Below are 7,644 nucleotides of genomic sequence, written 5' to 3'. Positions count from 1 at the left end.
TAAAATTTTAACAACAACAATCATTGCTTATTCTACTTTCCATTTCTTTCCCCCGCACTTGAATTCTTGCTCTCTATCTGATTTGAGATCTGTCACACTCATAATTATAACACAATCCATGGTCTAAATTGTTTTTGTCTGTTTTTCTTCCTTTGGTACCATATTCGTACGTATACAGACTAAAAGTCTACATTTCTGTCTAAGCGATTAATACGTGTATAGCCATGAGGCATAATTTTGAATTGGTTAACCTTGATATGTTCAACTACACTTCTTATTATATATATTTTTTATTATGAAATCTATCGTAAACAAGTAAACCTTATTTTCATTTGTTCTTTCTTTCTAAATTTAGAAATTTGATTTAAAAATGCAATTTTTATTGTATTTTCCTTACAATTAATACACAAGATGAATACCCTTATGCTTATCATTTTTTAAATCCAGAAAATATATGTGAAGTATATATTTTCTTTTGTTTCTTTTTTCTTTAAAAACATAACAATTTTTTAATGTTACAATTATCTATCCTCGAAATGATTGTTTTTGTAGAATTACTAAGTTAAGAATGAACTATTTTTAATGATTGATATTTTTACACCTTTCTTAAACTCTCAAACTTTTTTACATAAATATTTTGGCTCCTCATAAACTCGAATTTGTCTTGACTTAAACAATTGAAATATTTTTCAAAACTGTAATCTAAATATTTATATATAAGTTCTCTCAGTGACTCTGTAAATATATATATATATATATATATATATATATATATATATATATATATATATATATATATATATATATATATATATATATTCTTCGAATATCGTTCTATTGTAGTAAGAGTAACTGCAGTAGTAAATATAGCCTCGAAGATCCTTGGTCATTTCGTGATTTATTGTGTAGACGACACTTGAATATTCTTCACATTTGAAATGCACCAAAACTTCATTGCCTATCCTTAGCACGTATCTTTAGGAACTTACTCTCGATTGCTTCTCTTCCATTCGTGCAACCCTTCTTATTTCAAAATATATCTTTTCCCAATTTAGTAGTCAACCCGGAAGTGAGCAAATTGTCCATAATCTCTTCTTTATTAGACGGAAAATTTACACTTAGTGTCGTTTAGAACGTGACTTAAGGATTAATTCGGACTTATCACTCAAGCCAGTTGGTGATTCAACAAAACATATAACGCTCTTTTAAGTTAGATAATATCTAACTAGATAATCTTTTTCAACTAGGTCGCTATGGTTGGATCATGATTTCCATGATCCTACGTTTCCATAATGTAGACCGTAGAAATCGAATTAGAGAAACCCTAACGTAATTATAGTTAAAGGATTTGACTCTCCCTTGAGGAATTAACCCAATATGATCAAAAGGATCTTCAAGTCACCAACTCTCCAACAATATACTTGTATCTGACTAAGATGTAATTGAATACGACACCAACTGAATTTCAGGACAAAATTCTTTCAAGTGGGGGACACTATGACAACCGTCAAAATTCGAGTTGGTTCTAGACTTGACTAAACTTTTTTACACGTATAGGAACGACACATGCTAGACTAGGTATTTAGAAGCTAATCCATAACCTATTAGAAACTTAGAAATACTAAGAAACAATGGATATTGTTCTAAGATTTCATATTAATACGTAACTTCTTTAGATATTTGAACTATAACAACTATCAAATTTGGGTCATTCCTTGACTCGGGCATCTTTTTTACATTCATGTAGACACATTACTTGACTTGACCTAGTAGTAGAAAATAGGTAAGAGTCTCATAGCAACATAATTCAAAGTTGAAAACTAGGACTAGTATACTTGATTTTTCGATTTCACTTGAATCTCCGAATCGCTACATAGAAATGCCACTAAACCGAAAAAACCAAATTTCAAGTATTTTTATAATTGGAAAAGAGTTATAAGACACTAGAATAATTTGAAATCTCAAAAGTTCAAATTATTTTTATATCCAAAGATTACAGACTCCTAAAAACCCTAAATGCCCTAAAAACCTAAATTTATAAAACTTAACCTCTAAAATTCAATAAAAATAATTACGGACATTATAATATCAATTTAAAATAATTGAAATTAGGAAAATATAACCAACGAACTAAATTTTATGTCATTACCAATTACCCTTAATTTTATATGCCAAAAATCAATGTTTTATGGATAAAAGCTAGGTTAAGGTGCACATTTTATAAGAAAAAATTGATATTTTTATTAAAGGTTTGAATATTATAAAAGTGGAAGAGAGGGAAACCATCTATCATACCCTCAAAACCGACCACCATCTTTCCAAGACCACTCGTCCCCAAAATCATAATCATTTTCATTCTCTCACACAGTCCACCTCCCATTTCTCTCTCTAAAATTGTATCTCTTCCTTTTCTCTAACAATGATGAACTACGAAGCAGAATAAGTGGGAGAGATTTATTAATTCGATTATTCATGCGCTTACACACATATTTGTATTTTGGTGACCGATTTTAGAGGAGAAAAACACCAAAGAGATAACGAGAGAGATTAAGGATCTAGAGAGACAAAAATCTCTATTTTCTCTCTTTTCTTCTCTCTAAAAACCCCTATTCTTTCTCTTCCTTTCACCCACGAATCTGGAAGCTAAAGAACTCCATTTTTTCTCAAAAATATTCATCATTTGAAGTTATTCTTAAAGTAAACCCGAATTTCCCTTCATACTTACATGATTTTGTTATTTTTCTTCATCTTCTACACCTTCTACATGCCAAGTTCATATACGTGCACATATACTTACGGTTTTGATGATGATGGCGGTAGGATTTCACCCAAGAACATCATGCATGTTGCAAATGGTGAAGTCCCCCCGAGCTAATCTTAAGTCAAAATCAAAATAACACACTTTTCTACTAGTTTTGATGGAAAATCACCACATGCACCACTACTTTTCTTTAAAAAGCAATTTTTGAAGATCTAAATTCCACGCAAGGCATTTAAACGAACATCCATGTGATGATCTTCAAGCTTAGATGTTAGATGATCAAAATATGTTGTTAAAAAGTTTTCAAATATGTTCATAAAGGATTTATTCTCCAACAAACAACCAAAACTCGTGTTCTGCCCAAATTCGATTTTTCACAGAATCCCAACAACAAAATAAGGTGATCAGGAAATTTTCAGAAAATAATTCATTTTTCTATTATAGTAGGATCTCAAGTAAAAATGTTTGCAATTTTTATTTAGTGTTTCATATTTATTTCGGATTTCTTAGCATTAAACACACCTAAAATAATAAAAATAGGCTCTACTGATTACAAAGTTCATTGATCATATTACCCAAAAAGTTTGAAGATTTATTTCAACTATTTGCTATTAATTTCCAATTTCCTAAATTTAAATATCCATAAATCCAAAAATCGGACTCCTCTATTTCCAAATCACTTTTGATATTTTTCCCAACTTATATACACTGTGTAACAGTTTTATAAAAAGATTGATAATTTTGATTAATTGTTTACTATTTTTCCATGAATTTGTGAGGATTCAAGTGGTTATATATTGGAAAAGTAGCAATATATATCCAAAATTCATGAAACATTTTCTTGAAGTCTTTGACTATAATTTGTCATACCCCCAAACCAAGGATGGCGGAAACGTTCGGGGGTGGAGGACTTCATGTATAGTATCACAACAATGAGTATAATAGTGCTCAAAATAAATACAACCATCATGGATATAATCGAAAAAGCTACACCATAGTATGTGTTTACATGTTTCAAATCAATTACACTATGATGACAAAATGAAATGTTTGACGATTTAACGTCCCATCCTCAAGAGCGGTTGGTTTCCTGTTTCACTGAATTCCTGAGAATACAAGTAGTTTGAAAAAGTGTCAACAATTAAGTTGGTGAGTTCATAAGAGTTTTATTTGAGAAAGAAGCCGCTTTCCTTGTAAAAAGCGATAGAGTATGATTCCAGAAAATTCAATATTTTCTTTATTAAACGCGAAATGAACTCTCCTATGTTATGCAATAATGTACCCTAGAAAGACCTGTAGATTCCTTCTATAATCACCCAGTGTATATAAGTTATATAAAATTTAAGTTAAATAAACTGTCGAATATAATGGGTCTGCCCTAGATCCACAACCAAACAAGGAACAGGAAGTAAGGCGGGCCCACCAATTCTAGGTCGATTGCGACTAAATTCATATATAACTCTAACATGCACACTTAGCAAATTATAGCTGAAGTCTAACAATCCTAGATGAAACGTAGTTTTAATATCATGAAAGCCATTTAGTAATAAATCTGGTACTTTGTCATGTATACTTCAAGAAAATCCCTTATTTTCCTTATAAAAGTTATGTAGCCTTAAATCCCAAGATCGAGAATATGAGTGTGTGTTTTTGTACTTCTGATGTTTATAATCGTAATGCGTTTCCAAAGAAAATCCAATATTTTCCTTATAAAAAGTTATGTAGCCTTAAATCCTAAGGCCGAGAATGTGAGTGTGTGTGTTATACTATTAATGTTCAAGTCGTTTTAAATAGATAAAACCCCTTTTCAAGTAGAATTTTCACTGTAAACTTGAAAGATTGTTAACTCCCTATGTGAGTCGCTATAACCATACTATGACGAGAAACAACCTGCAACAACGTTTTTCAGACGTCAGGATCTTATGACTCTTGTCACCCGTAGACCTGTCAGTCCGGCTGTAGCTAGCAGCGAGGTGTGGGGTGTCAATCCCAATATAGATCTACACAATTATCACGCTCTCCCTACAAGAGACTCTGGTTATAACTTACAGGATTTTCGAACCCGTACCCTAAGAGTACGATAGAGAATGTCTCACAACTTATGTTAACTAGTTTACATATAGTTTTGAGTATAAAACCTCTTCCGTGGTGGAAGTGAAATCACCTTCTATGAAATAAATTAGTGATATGAAATCCATAAACTATTAATATTATAGTTTATCATGTAGTATATGAAAAACCCATTTGTTTTGAGAGTAAAACCTTTTCCATGTAGTATTGTTTTATCGGAAATTTTATAAACCATACTTATTATAGTTTATTATACGTGTTCGTAATGAATGGAAAAGTCCTTAACATGAATGACTAATTTCTGTTTATGATGGTAAACTAAAAAGAATGCATCCAAACATTTAGACACTTATTGTTATGCACTTTTCTCAACATACTACAAAGTGTTGTTAATATGGTAAGCTATGTAACTAGTTTTTACTCTTTCTGCACTGTTTTGAAAACATCATAGAAAAATCATACGATGTCGAAAACTAAATCCGTAAACTCTGAGAGTTTAGAACATATGTCTAGTTTATTCATAATTTTTATTATGATTTTTAGAAGTCTCTAACTTATATGAAAGTGTTCATATTCACAGACTGGTCCGAATTCGTTTCTGAAATGATAGGCAGTTTTGTAAAAATCACCATAAATCGTAGATTAATCGTATGGAGATGTGAAAGTATTCATTTTAAAGGTATAAACCTGAAATACATGCATATTAAACAGTTTTCAAAAATATTAAGTTTAAGTTGGGTAAAACAGTTCGTGAACAGGTCACAACATTTCTGTGGTAAGCTGTCAAGTTAAGTTTCAAAAATGTTTTGGTGTTTTAACTTGTATTGCCCCCTGAAAACTAAAGAAAACTGGAAAATGTAGGGTATGAACTCACCTTGAGTGATTTCTTGAAGATTGGAAGGTTGAAGTCAAGGAGTATCAAGTCAAGAGCACTTGATGAACACGTGAAGGCTTGGATGATCCTAAGAACGATTTTTGGTGTTAAGATATGAGTCGATGATCCAAGAGTGTTATGAAATTATGGAATAACACTTGAGTTTAGATGGAATACTTACCAAAAAGTGCAGTAGCAACTCAAGAACACTTGCACAAGGTGGTGGGAAGTAGAGAGAAAGAAGCTTTCTTGAGTTGGTATGAGAAGTGTGTGTATGTTTGAAATGAGCAAGTAAATCAAGAAATCCTCCAGGGATTTCTTTATATAGAATGTTGCTGGAGCAACTTGTGAGTTTGAAGTGATGTGTGCCTTGGTTTGTGTGATGTGGATAAGGTGGCAAATGAGAGGATGACACATGGAGGGCAAGTGGGCACACTAGATCCACTTGATAATCTAAGCCATTTTAATTAATAAATCCTTGAAAAATAATTAAAATAAGAGTTCTGGGGGTTAAAAATGATAAAAATATGAATTTGGTAAAAAAATCCCGTCAAAAACGGGCTTAGGAAGCGAAAGTAGTCGAAAACCGGACAATATGGACCGAACCTGTGAGGCTCGGCCTTAAGAGAGTGAGAACCGAGAGAAGGGAAAGAAGGAACCGAGAGGAGAAGAAGGGACCGAAGGTGCGAGGGGGAGGGACCGAAGGGTCTCGGTTCGGTCTGTTGAGCTTCGGTCCGAGATGTGCATGTTCGCTTCTTGAAAGTTCGGTCCTGAGGAGGCTCTCATGCGAAATAGGCCGAACCCGAAGGTGTCTTCGGTCCTTTAAGAAGCTTCGGCTCTAAGAGGGTAGTTCGGTTCTAAGAGGTTCCCTCCAAGAGGGTTTGGTTCCTGAGAAGGGTTTCGGTTCTATATGGCTATTTTTCGAGAAATCTTTCCGTTTTGCGTGATTTTTGACCAAGTTAAGGGTCGGGATGACCCGGATGATGATAAAAAATTTGAGAGAGATTTTGGGAGAGATTTCACATACTTGGAGAGATTTGGGAGAGATTTCACATACTTGGAGAGATTTCACATACTTGGAGAGATTTCACATGCTTGGAGAGATTTGAGAGAGATTTCACATACTTGGAGAGATTTGGGAGAGATTTGATCTTAGCCATTATTATCACATAATCTCGTAATGCAAGGTTCGCGAACCCTGTTATGCTTCGTTTATGATTGTTTTAAGTCCCCGAAAGGGTCCTTAGTCGTGTTTTGATGCGTTTAACTCCCTTTTCAGGGTTTTTACATTGTTAACACATAGATTTTTCAAGACACTTGAATTCTTGACATACAAATGCACATTTTTATACATAGAATAACTTTTAGCATACAAGTACTAATTAAGTTTGACCGGTTTGACTTTATGACCTTGACTTGTTGACTTTGACTTGAATTTGACGGTTGTTACATAATTGGAGCACAAATAAAATGTTTTGTGATTTTTAATTAGCATTTTTTATTTAATTAGAATTTCTTGGTGTAAATCATAATTAAATTACAAAAACCAGGTTTTATTGATCCAACGTGGCATTTAATATTCCCAATTTAGGGACACTTTGAGTCAGTTATACAAAAATTCTAAGTATTTTTCATGATCATTTACTATTTTCCATGAAATCATGATTATTCAAGGAATTAAAATGGTGAAAAATAGTTAGACAAATCAAATATTCAAGAAAAATTATCTTAAGGTCTTTAACTTCAGTTAAAACTAAAATATAAAGTTTGGGAAATTAGTTACCTATTTTGGTAGGATTTTTGAATATTTAACCTTTGAAACATCTTCTAAGATGTTATAATTACATTACATTTAACAATGCTAAAATGGGGCTTTCCATTTATATTTGTTGTTAGAAAAATTTACTCTTAGAAATCTGAATTTACAGAAAAATGATTA

Source organism: Lactuca virosa, chromosome 5 (genome assembly GCF_052849685.1).
Source record: "Lactuca virosa cultivar CGN04683 chromosome 5, Lactuca_virosa_CGN04683_v6, whole genome shotgun sequence".
NCBI classification, from domain to species: domain Eukaryota; kingdom Viridiplantae; phylum Streptophyta; class Magnoliopsida; order Asterales; family Asteraceae; genus Lactuca; species Lactuca virosa.
Note: the sequence above shows the minus strand (reverse complement) of the source record.